The sequence below is a fragment of the Delphinapterus leucas genome, chromosome 12 (genome assembly GCF_059928025.1).
Source record: "Delphinapterus leucas isolate spDelLeu-1000000601 "Yukka" chromosome 12, BTC_Dleu_Yukka2, whole genome shotgun sequence".
NCBI classification, from domain to species: domain Eukaryota; kingdom Metazoa; phylum Chordata; class Mammalia; order Artiodactyla; family Monodontidae; genus Delphinapterus; species Delphinapterus leucas.
The window spans coordinates 37167990-37183414 of NC_143140.1; the positions used below are offsets into that span (position 1 = coordinate 37167990).

At 32.3% G+C, this 15425-nt stretch overlaps 1 pseudogene; it reads left to right on the top strand.

Moving 5' to 3' along the window:
- Positions 1-295: 295 nt before the first annotated feature.
- On the top strand, positions 296-453 carry LOC115802089 (U2 spliceosomal RNA; annotated as a pseudogene).
- The last annotated feature ends 14972 nt before the right edge of the window (positions 454-15425 follow it).

Genomic DNA, 15425 nt, shown 5'->3' on the forward strand with positions numbered 1-15425 from the left:
AAAATTTCCATTACTTTAGGACACTGTGCTAATTATTACTCCTGCAGAAGACTTTTACTTTTATTTTGATAAATACAGTTTTATTAAGGGATTGGTCTTCAAAAGTTTGCTGCATACCCGTTACTTAGTCAACTCCAAAAATTGAATAATGATGTTTTTAGATAATATATCATCATTGATTTTCAAAAGGAGCTCAATGTCTTTTATCTCAAGGACAATTTTAGTTTCAAGATTCTTCTTATCCCCACCATTGTTTCTCACCACCCACCATCTGTTGTGAATATTAGTAAGGATAATCCCTTCTCAGCCTTTTGGCTAAGATCAAGTGTAGTATATTAGTAAGGATATGCACTTGCTTTTTGCCTTCCTTTAGTATTCCAATTTCTAAAGAAAGTAGAGATCCTGGGAGATATTGCCATTTTTCAGGTTTATTACCTGGCAAGTGTTTTTGACAGACCAATTACAATTTTGCAAAACAACATTCTTATATTAATATAAAATTGGAAGTCCACCATAGAAAATGCCTTCAGTAGGGCTGATAAACATAAGAAATAGGTAAGGAATATGGACATGGAGAGAGTGTAGCATGTCTTTTGCCTTTTCATTATTTACACCTTCTATGGATTTGATGTGGCAAAAGATTCATCTTGCCATATTCAAGAACCTTACAAGTCAGCTTTGACATAGAAGATGAAGTAAGTTCTTCAGTTTCATAAGGAGGATATTTCTGTTGATGATCTTTCTACACTGAAACAGCATAATAGATGAAAGAAAGTGAAACATAGCCCAGAATGAAGAAATGTAAATATACAAATTAATCACATCTGAAATAAAAGGCAGGTATATTTTATTGTTCATTTTGGTCAATTTCTGTGAGTGGCTGGGTGAGGGACAACACTGTAAATCTGCTCCTGCATTGCTATCTTTCCAGGAGGACTTACTCACAGTTCAGAATCCAGACTGAAATAGAGTTCGTTATTCTTTTTACAGCATCACTGCAGGTGTTCCTTGCCTTTTAAACCTAATACCCTACTACTAACATTTAAGTTTATAGTACAAATAAACATAAGATTGATTATTTGCATTACAAAATAATATATGATTTTTAACAAGATTCTTCTATATAATAAGTCCTCCTCCAAAGTTCACAAAAAATGGGAATCAGTTTATCAAATGTTAATTATTCAACCTTTCAGGATCATAACTATTATGCTTTCTGTGAGATAAACTTGCTTTTGGAAATAAATACTTTCAATGCTTGGCATTTTTCCTAAAGAAAAGTAGCAATTACTGAGAACAAGTTACTTAACTATATAGTTCAGCAAGCTGTCATGTTTGTAGGTAATAAAGGCTTAAATACAATCCACAGCTTTCCTAGGGGCAAGCAGAGTTTCCTCTTTGCTGAAGTAATATGATCAGATATTCTAGGTTTTGTATGCTTTTAGACATTGCCAAAGTTTGTACTAGCTGTAAGCAGCTAAGAGTAGAGGTGACAGGTAGGCCAGAATATAATGAATTGTAGTAATCCTAGCAAGAAATAACGGAAGCACATCTGAGGGTTTTTCTGTCCCTGGGAGACTCAGTAAGATATACTCTAGAAAGGCTCCTAGGATGATAATAAGATGACTGTGCAACCTGATTAATATGGACCTCAAAAACAAAGCACAGACTAAAATCAGTTCAGTGTTATGAGCCCTAAGACATTGAGGAGGATATACTAGATGTCAGAGGGAAGAACTAAAAAGAAATATAAAGACTGATGTTGAGGAAACCCTATGAGTAATAATTTAGTCTTGTCTACATGTAACTTTAAAAAGTTGGATGATATCCAAGCCTGAATTTCAGAGAGACCATTATGTGGCATGCAGAAAGCCATCATAAGGCCCATGGGGATGGAAAACAGACCGGAGTGTGTCATCTGTGCTTATCTGACACAGAAATATATTGGTTCTAAAACCAACATTCACAATAAATAAGCAGATACAAACTTATATTTCATATATATATATATATAAGCAAAGCAACATATTAAAATTACTATTCTTTTTGTTTCATGTAAATACAAATATATACTGTCACTTAAAGGACACAGTCCTACCCTCAAAAATCTTATATTTAAAAACAGTTACAATGTAAATGGTTTCCAATTATAGTTTACTTTTTTTTTTTTTTCCCGCGGCATGTGGGATCTTCCCAGACCGGGGCATGAACCAGTGTCCCCTGCATCGGCAGGCGGACTCTTAACCACTACGCCACCAGGGAAGCCCTAGAGTTTACTATTAAATTGCCCTATTTTTTTTACTTTTGTTTTTCAGAATATCCTATGTGCTTTTAAGCTATTTTTCCCTTGGTAATTTTTGAGATTCAAAAAGAGTTAAGAAAAGTGATGTTTATAGAATAATAGAGGCTGTGATATTGAGGATTATAGACACCTATAATCAATGGACTATTAAGTGCCAACATTTAAAATAAATATTTATTTTAACAGATTAAACATTCTTATATAAAAACTGCAGTACATTAAAAAATGTTAAACAATCCAGTTTTGTTTTTCCATAACAGGCGGGAACTAAATCTAGAAAGATTCTTGGAATAGAATACTGAACTTGTAATGATAAGTTTGTTTTTGCACAGGGAGTTGTGTGTTAGAGGATAAGAGCTGTGTCTACAGGACAGAAACATGCAAGGAAAGCCAGATTTGATTAGTCTTCCGGATGCTGGCTGCTAACTATTTCGTTTTCTCTGGGTGGACATAATTTTAAAATAGTGGCCTGAAATAGCTATAGAATGCCAAATAATAATTTTAAAAATTAAAAAAATTTTTTCCTATAAGCTTTATTTCAACTATCAAATTTTATCCAGTTTCCCTCACGTGCTCTAAAACTGTTCTCAGATAGCAGTGAACTTTGCGTATTCTTAACTAGGCCACATTTAATATAGAAGCATATTTTTAGATTCATTCTTCTCAAATTTTACTTATGAATCTCCTAATGTGAGTTTATCTTGAGTTCTACCCCAAAGAGCAAAAATAATGCTATTTCTTAATCTTACCCCAATAGTAATGTGTATATATATAAATATTTATATATATAAATAAAATTTACAAATATAAATTTTCATAAGCCAACACATTTAACTCTTTGACAATGATGGTGATTAGCTAAATTTCTAAATTTTCCTTCTTTTACAGGCCACATTTTATTGACATTTTCAGAAACCTCTTAAGTAGCACAATGTGGTACATAATTTTAATGCCTCTATAAGAATCCTTGTGTAATTTTATATACTTCCTGCAAGTTATACATTTATATTTGTAAGTTCTTGTTCAACCTGATTCATGGTCATGTGGTTCATACATATTAAAAAGCATGAAGTTCCACTGATTTTATTTATATTTTAAATTAGAGATTTCATTCCATTTATATATTTTATGAAAATGCTTACATGGTACTAGTTTAACTTAAGTAAGTGGGCAGTCAGTTGCCTAGTACAGCCACTTGTTTAGGAAAATGATAGTCATTTATGATTTAGATACATTTATATGCAAGATGTAATCACAGAAAGGGTCACCAAACCTGTTCTTTTCACTGTAATTGAATTTCCAATTCATTTAGGGATGACTGATTTAATGCCTAAATGAATACTCTAACTTTGGTAGCAAACTACTCATCATGACAGCAAGTAGTTTCTTGGTCTGTTTAGAATGTGTCAAAATTTATGTGGCATTGCATGCACAAAGATGAAAAAAATAGAAAAACATATCTAAGGAGAATGGAGCATACATTGTATTATGTGATCTTCAAGTTTTCGAATCATATGTGTTATGAGTCCAAGAATTAAACAAAAACTATAACTACTATGTTTCATGTCTATACCATACCTTTTAACTTCATATTTTCAACTACTGTAACTATGCTGCTATTTTATAACAGTTGTGCCAATTTAAAAAATTAAGAAATATTATATGCTTGCCATTTGAGCTAAAAAGATGGCCCATTTTTAATACTGAAGTAAATTAATTCTTCTGAGAAAGCTGTGGATTATATTTAAGCTCCTTGTTAATTATGTTAATAAGGTTAATCATGGTTCATATCATTACAGACAAGTGTGAGTTCCTAAGCAAAACTAGAGGAACATCATCTTATATATTTTCCCAGTACTTTATAATATCTTCCAAATGAAGATAATTCAGCAATAAAATTGTTTCAAACAACTGATCCCACAATTTTGTTATGTAATAATAACAACCAAACGATTTCTACCTAACATTTACAAGGTTTTTTTTTTAAATACATGCATACTTTATCTAACATTTTACTGTTGCAATTAATAAAATATGGTTTTAGGCCAAAATAGGGTACGTGGAAAACCTGAAACAGAGGTGCACACTGTAATTGGTTGAGTAGTAAGTGGTTCATTGCTTTCTTATCCTTTATCCATTATTTATCTATTTTGAATGACTTTTTGTTTTAAATTGTTCTGTGATTCCTTTTGCAGGAATGATGCCTTTTGAGCTAAAAGTTTGAATTGTAAAGAGAATGACCTCATATATATTATATCACATTATCATGTATTTTATCCCAAACAGTTTTACCTCCCTCTCCATTAACACAATCCTTTCTTTTGTTGTAAGAATTAGCACATGTTTATACTTACAAGATTAAATTTATTTTGTTAAAAACAAGTAAAGTTATATCCAGGATTTTTTTTTTTTTTTTTACGGTACGCGGGCCTCTCACTGTTGTGGCCTCTCCCGTTGCGGAGCACAGGCTCCGGACGCGCAGGCTCAGCGGCCATGGCTCACGGGCCCAGCTGCTCCGCAGCATATGGGATCTTCCCGGACCGGGGCACGAACCCGTGTTCCCTGCATCGGCAGGCGGACTCTCAACCACTGCGCCACCAGGGAAGCCCTATCCAGGATTTTTAATAACATTTTTCAAAATAAAGTCCCAATTAGGCCATTGACCCCCTTTTAATTAAGATAAAAATTTGGAAAAATTTGGTTTCTCTTTTAAATGGTTTTGTTCTCAATGCCTTTTTTTCTGAATCAATTGTCCTGTGATAAAAAAGATTTCTGATATTTTTGCACTCTAAGAAGCATCCACTTAGAATAAGGAAAGAAGGAAATGGAGTTAACATATATTGAATTCCAACTTTTCTTACTTAATCCTTACAACAGTCATCTTATTAAGCATTATTGTCATCATTTTATTTTTCTGGAAAATGAAGTTCAGAGATATTAAATAATCTATCTGAGATCACACATTTAGCCTGTGAAAAAGTTGGAATGCAAACTCTGGTTGCCCAGATTCCTAACTCTTTGCCAACCTTCAGCGTTGGGAAGGTTTGGGAAGCTTTGGGAGGAATCTGCAGGAGCAGATTCTTGGTCCTAAGTGTCAGAAACATAAAGATGCTATTATTGTGATTCATAATCCAGTAAAAGTTAGCAAGCCTGACAATATTAGAAATATTGTCCTTGATCAATATCCATAGAATGAATGGAACAGAGAAAGATAATCTTGATGTTGTTCTATAATATATTAATTATTTTAGAAATTTAATAATGTATATGAACATTTGCATAAATTGAAATTTTAAAAATATTTGAAAAGACTGACACGTTTTGTTACTTGTGTGTTATTTGAAACTTTCATTTGCATTTGAACTTTCTTGTACTTTACTTGATAAAGAGGTATTCAGCGTACCAGGAACGAGTAACATTTGTGTTGGTAAGGGGGATACCATTAAACTTCTTTGCTATAATGAATGTTAAGAAATATCTAGAAGTGACAATAGAGTTAGAACATGCGAAATGCCTAAAGAATGAAGGTTTCGAGATTATTCAGAAATGATATTCAAGCAGAAAGCAATTGCGTAGAGCTAATGTCATAGGTCATATGTGCTTTGGCTCAGTCCCGTAGAAAAATAATGACCTCTAAAAATAAGTCGCTGAATTCCTATTAAAATTAAAGGCATGACTCTATTTTCCATGATATTTTACACCATCCAAGCTCAAGGGTGAGCTGACTTTCTATCTAGATCAGATATCAATGATATAAGACCATGGACCAAATTTGGTCAGACACCTTTTTTGCATATAAAGTTTTACTGGAACACAGAGACACTCATTTGTTTATGCATTATCTATGGCTGTTTTCATATGGCCCCAAAAGCCATATGATTGTTACTATTTGGTCCTTTACAGAAAAATTTTGTCTACCACCCTGATCTAATTGAAGGACTAGAAATAGTACTCATTTGCTATGTACATAATATTCAAACATACTCTCTTTTCTTCTCATCAGTTATGTTTACTCTTAGTGTCATTCAAGAAAATGAGGTTTAAGAATCAGTGTTATCAGACTTTAGAAATCTCTTTGCAGACATCCATCCACTTTCCCCTTTTTTCTTAAAAGTCCCTCTCTTTCCCGTCTCCCTTTCTTTTCTCTCTCTCTGTCCCTCTTTTTGTATAATTTCCTCTAAGTCCCCTGTATTGCATTTAAGTGTTGCTTTATTTATTGTTAGCCTAATGCATTGAATGATTTCACAGAATGGTGTGTGCCCTGGCATATTATCTTGTTGAACTATTCAATTAAATATGATAATGTTGAGCACACTGACACTGTTAAACACTCAGGTGAATGAGCAATTCACTGTGAAGTGCTGAAGTATTTGAAGTCATCTGCATGTCTACAAGCAATATATTTTTATATATGAGTACTTCAGGCTTCTAGTGAATGGTACATGCTAGGGAAAAAAGCTACCAAGAAATTAGAATATATAGAAGACTTAAAAGACATCAGAGAAATTATAATTTTTAATTGTTTCCTGACATATGCAAAAAGAAATGTGTAAATTGGATATTAAAAGGTTTCTCCAACAGTCATAAAGTGGTTCAAGTTTACAAAGCACTGTACTTAATTCATTTCTATGGAGTGTATCACCATAGTCCTCAGCCTTTCCCAAAAATGTATCATTTAGAGGTATTTTTCCTCAAAGTCTAATTAGTATTGTTCTATATTGTTCCATTTTGTATCATTTATATTGCAACCTTTTTTTCTGGAAGTTGGATAGTTAATGTATCCTGAGCTACTTAGAGCATGTTTAGCTATGAAAGCAACCTTTTAGAACATCTGGGCACAAAAATAAAGAAGGTTCCTGATCAATGACATGTAGGTGGCAACTGAAGAAAAACAATCCCTTAATATTGTGCTGAAAATTCAAATTAAATGTCTACTTTCACTGGGAGGTCTTTGTTTCTGAAAATTAATTCTACTGAGAAGCCCTTTTGTTCTGTTGGAGAAATCGCATTTCTGGCAGGAAAGTGCTAGAATGCAATTATTTTTCACTATGATTTAGAGAGAAATGAAAGAAGATGAGACTGTTTAGGAAATCTTCAAAATAGTTTAAACCTATTTTACTTAAAAATGTTCAAATAATCTGATTGTAACTTGCGTGATGAAATATATAGTGTCTTTGACTATACAGATTTTTATATATATTTATACACCTGTTAAATATTCATATACATGTTAAAGTTCTGGACAAATTCTTCCCTGACTGGGAATTGGAATTGATATATAATTCAGAAAAATGGAAAACATTTATTAGACCTCCGTGAGATAAAAATGTAGTTAGTTCTTAAGTAATTACAAAATATAAAACTCATAAAACCTTATGTTTCTATTATCAGCTTTTCAGTTCTTGTTTTTCACACCAAAAACTTAAGAAAAAAAAAGGAAGTAAAATGCCTGTCACAGGGCTTTGCAAATAATAATATTTGGTATGTGTGTATATATATATATATATATATATATACATATTTGATGTATGTATATATATTTCTTCCTTCTTTCATTCATTAATATTATCAATATTTGGATATAGTTATGTAGAAATGGGCAAGGTAGGTGAAATACAAAGTTTGTTGATTCTGTGATTCATAAAGACATTCCGCATATCACTGCTCAATATCATTCTTATTTTTAAAATACTGCTTTATGTTGTAGTGTGTAGTCATATTAAATCCACATCATTACCTGCTCTTCTTATAAGCCTATACCCTTTTGCCTATAGAGCCATACTATTTGCTTTTATTTGCTTGCTTACTTTTGAACCAGTATCTGCTTCCTTCAAACTATTGATTTGACCTTCATCTATAAAACGGGACCAAGAACAGTCCACAATGCCTATCATTTTAGAAATGATAAAGTAATATCACAAGCATGTAAACAAAAAGGCAAACAGCTCAGGTCCAATGGAAAAATAATTTATCCATGGGATGCAAGATGCATATGAGAAGCTCTTTGGTAATCAAAACAAAAATGATGAAGAATTAAAGATGAAAGTTGTATTTGAGTGAGTGGGAAGTAAAAGGAACAGTTACAGGAAATATTATAAAACAAATGGAACAGAACTAGTAATCAAAGTCATACTTGAAGAAAACTTTTCACAGCTATAAAGAAAGAATTAATTAATCACGGCATGAGGATTCAATGTATAACATACAAAATAGGTAAAAAGAGATGCATGTTCTAGATACACCTTGAGAAATGTAATTATCACATATTATTTCTTTAACTGAATAATTAGCATTTGGGTAGAAAAATAAAACAGATAATGCTCAAAAAACTAGACTGGTCTCATATTTCCTGTCTACAACATGACATGATAGGTGAGCAAAATCTACTGAATTTGAACGGTTAAAAATTACGATGTGCAATTTTTATTCACAACTGAGCTGTCATTAAATAATGAAAACAATGGAAATATAGACTTTTATATAATGTCAGAAAATATTTTAAAATTTTAAATTAAAAAAATTTACAGATGAAACAAAAAATCCTCTTCAAAAATAATCTTGATGATATATTGCAGCTAACTGAATGATGAAACAAAATTCAAAATTTTAAAAATTGGGGGAATATGAAGACAATGTCTGATGATGAGCATTGAAATCAAGTAAACATGTAGTTAAAGCTAAACTAAAAAGCAATGTTACCTGGTGGTTTGGAGCACGTGTTCTGGGGAGACAAAATGAGATTCACTTCATGGGTGGATCACTTAGAAATTTGTGGCCTTGGGCACTTAACTTTCTCTAAGCCTCAGATTATTTTTTCTTAAATTGAGATAATAATGGAAACAATCTCAGAAGGTAACTTAGTGATCAAATAATACATTTTAAGTGTTCTACATAGTTCCTAGCTTAGTATTACTAATTAACATTGTTTTAATTGTGGTGATCAAATGTAATGGAGATTTATTCTTGAATGAAACCATATATAATATGAAGATAATAATGCAATCTCAAAAGTCTGGATCTAAAATCCCTGACTGCATTACAAGAGATTAAGTAGGAGCGAGGTGGGGATGGACCAACAGGCAGGGAAGAGCGTTTTAAAATCATGACAATGTACTAAGCTTATATTTATTTTTCAAGTTTAAAATTAGATTTAGGTTTGAAATATGTTGGAAAAAATAAAGTAACCTAAATCAAACTAAAAAGTAGATATGATCATTCAAATCACATGAGAAGATATACATAAAGACCATACAAGTAGCAAAGCAGAATTTAAGAAATAAGAGAAGCACCAACAATAAGAATCATAAACTAAATACAACAAAAAGAGTAAAAATAAATATTATTAAAATATTTAGGTTTAGAAATTTTTTGCATAGATACATAGTGCAAGTTAATTTTTTAAAAGTTGTAAATGTTATATAATCATGACTGTCACACAAATCTAGAGGAATATATGTCAAAGATGTACTTGCCTGTTTACATCTGTAATGTAGGAACCAGTGAGATATAAAGCTGGTTCAAAGACCATTTAAGGAACTGAGTATATACTATGGTCATTGAAGAAAAGGTGTTGGAATAAAAATGTTAGATTATATATAAAACTGTTTAAAGTCCTACATGGTAATAAAATGATAACCTTTTATGACAAAAATATGAATCTTTTAGGACAAAAATCAATTACTTCTCCACCCTAAAATATTAAGAAATTAACATGTAATTTCAGAACCTAAATCCTGATTAATAGTAAATAATGTATCAAAGGGAGTTACATTTCCCTTGTGAATTAAATACTCCATGGGTGGGCCTGTTATTCAGTGCATTAGTATGACATTGAAAGAACATACATTCCTTCCTTGCTTTATTCCCAAGTTTTGGATAATGTTTCTTAATAGTCAATGCTACTATTATTCTGCAAAGTACTATTTATTGTTTATTTCCATGTGTCTTCACTACATAGAATAGTTTATTTTACAAAAATGCATGAGAGGGCTTCCCTAGTGGCACAGTGGTTAAGAATCCGCCTGCCAATGCAGGGGACGTGAGTTCAAGCCCTGGTCTGGGAAGATCTCACATGCCGCAGAGCAGCTAAGCCCGTGTGCCACAACTACTGAGCCTGCGCTCTACAGCCCGCAAGCCACAACTACTGAGCCCACGCTCCACCACTGCTGAAGCTTGCACGCCTAGAGCCCGTGCTCTGCAACAAGAGAAGCCACCGGAACTAGAGAAGGCCCACACACAACAATGAAGACCAAGCACGGCCAAAAACAAAAAAACAAAAAAAAACTGCATGAAAAATCTAAGGCATCCATTTTTAAAAACTCAAATTATAACCTTACATTTTGATTATTTATCAAAATAAATTTCATGAATTATAAATCAAACATTTAAAAGGTATTGATAAATATTTTCAAAAGCTTGAGAAGAACTCATAAAGGAAGGAAACAATGATTTGATTACCTAAAAATTTTGAAGTTTACAACATGAAAAATGCCACAACTATATTTAAAGAGAGAATACTATGAACAAATGTAATAGGATGTTGGTACTTTTTTATAAAGTGTCATAAAATTTATTTAATATTCCAATAAAATATTGTTAAAACTGGAACAGATAATCTAAAAAACAAAAGTATGGATAGCCAATAAAAATGTTCAATATCAATTAAATAAAATGTTAAAGTTTTAAAATATAACTCAAAGTTCTTGTGAGATTATAAATTAGTGCAAATTTATTGGGGAAGGATCTTGGCAAATAAATCAAGTCTTTGAAAGCACTCCTATTATTTGACCCAGTATGCCCACTTTCCTAATATTATTTATAAAAGAAAATTTTAAATTAATCATATTTTCCAACAATAGGGATTATTTAAATACATCATAATACATTAATTTAATAGAATATTATGCAGCCAGTTGAACTGTGCTTTTGATGAATATTTAATATTATAATATGTTTTAAGTATAAAAGCATCAGAAGAGTTAAATAAAATATTCCAAATTTGAAATGTACAATTATGCATAAAACATCTTTGACTTGTTCCCTATCTTCAGGGAAAGCATTTGGTCTTTCAATGTTAAGTATGATGGTTAGCCGTATGGATTTTACAGATGCTATTTATCAGGCTGAGAAAGTTTTGTTACTACTTCTAATTTGAGGGTTGTTTTTGTCATTAATGGGTTTTGGATTTTGTCAAATTTTGTATATGTCTACTGAGATGATCATATTTCTCTATTAATAAGGTCTGTTATATTAATTAATTTGGGGATGTTAAATCAACCTGGCATTCTTGGGACTTGTTCATGGTGCATAATCCATTTTACTTGTTCATGGTGCATAATCCATTTATATACTGGATTTGGTTTGGTAGTATTTTGTTGAGGGGTTTTGCATCTATATTAAAAAGTACTTATCAATTAGTAGTTTTCTTCTTGTGAGTCTTTGACTTTCAGATCATGGTAACAGTGGCCTCACAGAGGAGTTGAGAAGTAGTCCTTCCTCTTCTGTTTTTTTGGAGAAGTTTATGAGGATTTGGTATTAGCTCTTCTTTGACTGGTAGAATTCACCAGTAAAGCCATCTATGTCTGTGATTTTCTTTGTGTGAAGTTTTAACTTTTGTTGAGGTGTAGTTTGCATAGAACACTATATTAGGTTCAAGTGTACAACATAGTGATTAGATATTTGTATATGTTGCAAAATGATGACCACAATAAGTCTGTCACCATACATAGTTACAGATTTTTTTTTCCTTGTGATAAGAATTTTTAAGATTTACTCTCTTAGCATATTTCAAATGTGCACTACAGTGTTAACTATAGTCACTATGCTGTACATTACATCCCCATGTCTTATTTTATAACTGGAAGATTGTGCCTTTTGACTCCCTTCACCCATCACACCCACTCCCCTCCTATGGCAACCACCAATGTATTCTTTGTTTCTATGATTTTGGGTTTTTGTTGTTGTTGTTATTTATTTATTTTTAAAATTTTACATATAACTGAGGGTGTATGGTATTTGTCTTTGTCTGACTTCTTTCACTTAGCATAATCCCCTCAAGGCCCATCCATGTTGTCACAAATGGCAGGATTTCATTCCTTTTAATGGCTGAAAAATGTTCCATTTTATATATACACCCATCTTCTTTATCCATCAATAGACACTTAGGTTGTTTCCATTTCTTGGCTATTGTAAATAAGGCTTTAACGAACATGAAGGTGCATATATCTTTTCAAGTAGGTGTTTTTGCCTTCTTCAGATAAATACCCAGAAGTGGAAATTACTGGATCATATGGTAGTTATATTTTTAATTTTTTGAAAAAGCTCTACTCCATACTGTTTTCCATAGTGTCTGTAGCAATTTACATTCCCATCAATAGTGCCCAAGCATTGCCTTTTCTCCACATTCTCACCAACACTTGTTATTTCTTGTCTTTTTAATAATGGCCACTCTAACAGGTGTAAGTTATGATATTTCATTGTGGTTTTGAGTTGCATTTCCCTGATGATTAGTGATGTTGAGCATGTTTTCACATACCTGTTGGCCATCTGTATGTCTTCTTTAGAAAAATGTCTATTCAGATCCTCTGCCCATTTTTTCAATCAGATCGTTTGTTTTTTTTGCTATTACATTATATGAGTTCCCTATATATTTTGTATATTAACCCTTTATCAGATATATGATTTGCAAATATTTTCTCCCACTTAGTAAGTCACTTTTTCATTTTGTGGATGGTATCCTTTTCTGTGCAGAAGCTTTTTAGTTTGATGTAGTCCCACTTGTTTAATTTTGCTTTTATTGCCTTTGCTGTGGTGTCAAATCCAAAAAATAATTACTAAGATTAATGTCAAGGACCTTTCTGCCTATGTTTTCTTCTAAGATTTTTATGGTTTCAGGTCTTACAGTCAAGTTTTTAATCCATCTTGAGTTAATTTTTATGGTTGGTGAAAGATAGAGGTCTAGTTTCATTCTTTTGCATGTGGCTGTTCAGTTTTCCCAACATCATTTATCAAAAAGACTGTCCTTTTCCCATTGTGTATTCTTGACTCCTTTGTCTTAAATTAATTCACCATATATACATGGGTTTATTTCTGGGGTCTGTATTCTGTTCCACTGATCTATGTATCTGTTTTTATGCTAGTACCATACTCTTTTTTTTTTTTTTTTACCATACTCTTTTGAGTACCATAATTTTAGTAAAGTTTGAGATCAGGGAGCATGATACCTCCAGCTTTGCTTTTCTTTCTCAAGATTGTTTTGTCTATTCACGGTCTTTTGTGGTTCCATACAACTTTTTGAATTATTTGTCCTGTTTCTGTGAAAAATGTCATTGGAATTTTGATAGGAATTACATTGAATCTGTAGATTGCTTTGAGTAGTATGGACATTTTAACAATATTAAATCTTCCAATCCATGAGCATGGAGTATCTTTACATTTTATTTGTGTCATCTTCAGTTTCTTTCAATCAGTGTCTTAATTTTTAGTGTACAGGTCTTTCACCTCCTTGGTTAAATCTATTCCTAGGTATTCTATTCTTTTTGTTGCAATTGTAAATGGGATTGTTTTCTTAATTTCTCTTTCTGACAGTTTGTTATTAGTATTTCTATGTATTGATATTGCATCCTGTGACTTTACTGAATTCATTTATTAGTTCCAGTTTTTGGTGGAGTCTTAAGAGTTTTCTACTTATGGTGCCATGTCACCTGCAAATAAATAGTGACAGTTTTACTTCTTTCTTTCCAATTTGAATGTTTTTAATTTCTTTTTCTTTACTAATTGCTGAGCTTAGGACTTCCAATACTATGTTGAATAAAAGTGGTGAGAATGGGCATCATTATCTTGTTTGTGATCTTAGAGAAAAAGCTTTCAGTTTTTTACCATTGAGTATTGTTAGCTGTAGTTTTGTTATATATGGCCTTTATTATGTTGAGGTATGTTTGCTCTACATCCACCTTGTTCATCCTAAATGAATGCTGAATTTTGTCAAATACTTTTTCTGCTCCCATTGAGATGATCACATGATTTTTATCCTTTATTTTGTTAATGTGGTGTATCATGTCGATTGATTTGGCGGTGTTGAACTATTCTTGAGTCCCTGCAATAAATCCCACTTGATCATGGTGCATGATTCGTTTAACATATTGTTGAATTCAGTTTGTTAATATTTTGTTCAGAATTTTTGCACTTCTATTTATCAAAGATATTGGTAATTTTCTTTTCTTGTGGTGTCCTTGGATGGGTTCATATCAAGGTAATGCTGGCTTTGTGAAATGAGTTTGAAAGTGTTGAATCCTGTTCTATCTTACGGAAAAATTCGAGAAAGATTGGTACTAATTCTTCTTTGAATGTTTGGTAGAATTCACTAGTGAAGCTGTTTGGTCTTGGACTTTTGTTTGTAGAGAGTTTTTATTACTGATTTAATGTTATAACTAGTAGTCAATCTGTTCAGATTTTCCATTATTTTCATGATTTAATCTGTAAGGTTGTTTGTTTCTAGGAATTTATCCGTTTCTTCAAGATTTTCCAATTTGTTGCTATATAATTATTCATAGTATTCTCTTATGATCCTTTGTATTTCTGTGGGATCAGTTATAAAATCTTTTTCATTTCTTTCTTTTTTTTTTTTGCGGTACGCAGGCCTCTCACTGTTGTGGCCTCTTCTGTTGCGGAGCACAGGCTCTGGACGTGCAGGCTCAGCGGCCATGGCTCACGGGCCCAGCCGCTCCACGGCATGTGGGATCTTCCCGGACTGGGGCACGAACCCGTGTTCCCTGCATCGGCAGGTGGACTCTCAACCACTGCGCCACCAGGGAACCCCTCTTTTTCATTTCTGATTTTATTTATTTGAGATCTCTCTTTTTTTCTTGGTGAGTCTAGTTAAAATTTGTCAATTTTATTTATCTTTTCAAAGAAGCAGCATTTGGTTTCATTCATTTTTTTTTATTATCTTTTTGCACTCTCTTTCATTTACTTCTGCTTGATCTTTGTTATTTCCTTCCTTCTATTAACTTTGGGCTTTGTCTGTTCTTCTTTTTCTAGTTCCTTGGTGTGTAAAGTTGTTTGAGATTATTTTTGTTTCTTGAGGTAGGCATGTATTACTATGAATTTCCATCTTAGAACTGCT